We start from the raw sequence: 2,767 nt of genomic DNA, 5'->3' as shown, positions 1-2,767 counted from the left end.
TGCCATGGAAAGGAGTAAGAATGATTGAATGAAGGCAGTAGGAAAGTAGAGATCCAGAGGGAGCAAAGCATCCCCATACGCTTATCTGAAATTCTCACCAATGAATTACATAAGTATTTCTATCTTATTTTATATTTTATTTATATTTTAATTATCTTAAATCCCATAACCATTTGAATCTGCCTGACTGAGATTTGCAAGATGACCATAGCTTGCTTCAAGCCGACAATCTCCGTGGGATCGACCCTTACTCACGTAAGGTTTATTACTTGGACGACCCAGTGCACTTGCTGGTTAGTTGTGCGAAGTTGTGAAAAAGAAGTGAGATTACAATTATGCATACCAAGTTGTTAGCGCCATTGAGATCACAATTTCGTGCACCAAGTTTTTGGCGCCGTTGCCGGGGATTATTCGAGTTTGGACAACTGACGGCTCATCTTGTTGCTCAGATTAGGTAATTTTATTTTATTTTTAACCTTTTTATTTCTTATTTTCGAAAATAATACAAAAAAATTTCTTCTTTTTCGTTTTTCCCAAAATAATTTTCGAAAAAAACCAAAAAAATTAATAAAATCATAAAAACCAAAAATTTTGTATTTCTTGTTTGAGTCTTGTGTCAAATTTTTAGTTTGGTGTCAATTGCATGCCTTTAATTTTCTTTAAATTTTCGAAAACTCATGCATTGTTCTTCATGATCTTCAAGTTGTTCTTGATGATCTTCTTTGTTTGATCTTTGCATTTTTATGTTTTGTGTCTTTTCTTGTTTTTCATATGCATTTTTGAATTACTAGTGTCTAAAGTTTAAAAATTTTTAAGTTTGGTGTCTTGCATGCTTTTCTTTTCTTAAAAATTTTCAAAAAATAAGTCTTGAGGTTCATCTTGATCCTCAAAGTGTTCTTGGTGTTCATCTTGACATTCAAAGTGTTCTTGCATGCATCATGTGTTTTGATCTTGAATTTTTTTATTTTGCATCATTTTTATGTTTTTCTCTTCCCTCATTTAAATTCAAAAATCAAAAAATATCTTTTCCTTATTTTTCTCATAATTTTCGAAAATTTGAATTGAGTTAGTCATAAAGTTTTAAAATTCAATTGTTTCTTATTAGTCAAGTCAATTTTCAATTTAAAAATTATATCTTTTTCAAATCTTTTTCAAAAATCAAATCTTTTTCATTTTTTTCCAATATTTTCGAAAATTTTAAATTTTGATTTTCAAAATCTTTTTCTTATCTTTATTTCATATTTTCGAAAATCTCACTTACATTTAATGTTTTAATTCAAAAATTTTTCAGGTTGTTACTTGCCTATTAAGAAAGGTTCAATCTTTAAATTCTAGAATCATATCTTTTAATTTCTTATTAGTCAAGTAATCAACTTTAATTTCAAAAATCAAATCTTTTTAAATTTCTTTTCAAATTTTTTTTCAAATTAAATTTTTAATCATATCTTTTTCAAAATCAATTTCAAAATCCTTTCTAACTTCTTATCTTTTCAAAAATTGATTTTCAAATCTTTTTCAATTAACTACTTGACTTTTTGTTTGATTTTAAAAGTTTTCTAGTTCAATCATATCTTTTTCAAAACTCCTCACTACTTTTCTCTCTCCAATTTTTGAATATCACTAACTTTTTTTTTCAAAATTCTTTTTAATTAACTAATTGTTTTAAATTTCAATTCTATTTTATTTCTTTTTATATTTTCGAATTCTAATTAATTAATTTAATAAAAACAAAAATATTTTCCTTTTATTTTAATTTGAAATTCGAATTCTTCATCTTCTCTCTTCTCCATTCTACTCTCCTATTATTCTCCTCTTCTACTCACATAAAGGAATCTCTATATTGTGACATAGAGGATTCCTCTTCTTTTTATTCTCTTCTTTTTCATATGAGTAGGAACAGGGATAAAGACACTCTTATTGAAGTTGATCCTGAACCTGAAAGGACTCTAAAGAGGAAACTAAGAGAAGTTAAGGCACAACCCTCTGGAGAGGACCTGACAGAAATTTTCAAAAAACAAGGAGACATGGCCGAACCCAATAACAATGGTGGAGATGCAAGGAAGTTACTTGGTGACTTTATTGCACCCTCTTCTGACTTCTATGGAAGAAGCATCTCAATTCCTGCCATTGGAGCAAACAACTTTGAGTTTAAGCCTCAATTAGTTTCTCTAATGCAACAGAATTGCAAGTTTTATGGACTTCCATTAGAAGATCCTCATCAGTTCTTAGCTAAGTTCTTCCAAATCTGTGACACTGTCAAGACCAATGGAGTTGATCCCGAGGTCTACAGGCTTATGCTTTTCCCTTTTGCTGTAAGAGACAGAGCTAGAACATGGTTGGATTCACAACCTAAGGAAAGCCTGAACTCTTGGAAAAAACTGGTCAGTGCTTTCCTGGCCAAATTCTTTCCACCTCAAAAGATGAGCAAGCTTAGAGTGGAAATCCAAATCTTCAGACAGAAGGAAGGTGAGTCCTTCTATGAAGCTTGGGAAAGATATAAGCAATTGATCAAAAGGTGTCCTACTGACATGCTTCCAGAATGGAGCATCATAAGTATATTCTATGATGGTCTGTCTGAGTTGTCAAAAATGTGATTGGACTATTCTGCAGGAGGATCTCTTCATCTGAAAACCCCTGCAGAAGCTCAGGAACTCATTGAAATGGTTGCAAATAACCAGTTCATGTATACTTCTGAAAGAAATCCTGTGAACAATGGGACGCCTCAGAAGAAGGGAGTTCTTAAAATTAATACTCTGAATGCCATATT

General features: G+C 30.9%; 1 non-coding gene across 1 annotated transcript; it reads right to left on the bottom strand.

The window, feature by feature from the left end:
- Positions 1 to 2,426: 2,426 nt before the first annotated feature.
- Positions 2,427 to 2,534, bottom strand: LOC112740068 (small nucleolar RNA R71). Its single transcript, XR_003171003.1, has one exon. It is a non-coding gene; the product is annotated as a small nucleolar RNA R71 (small nucleolar RNA).
- Positions 2,535 to 2,767: the final 233 nt, after the last annotated feature.

This window comes from Arachis hypogaea, chromosome 13, assembly GCF_003086295.3.
Source record: "Arachis hypogaea cultivar Tifrunner chromosome 13, arahy.Tifrunner.gnm2.J5K5, whole genome shotgun sequence".
In the NCBI taxonomy this organism is placed as follows: Eukaryota; Viridiplantae; Streptophyta; class Magnoliopsida; order Fabales; family Fabaceae; genus Arachis; species Arachis hypogaea.
Note: the sequence above shows the minus strand (reverse complement) of the source record. Positions and strands in the feature narration are given on the sequence as shown.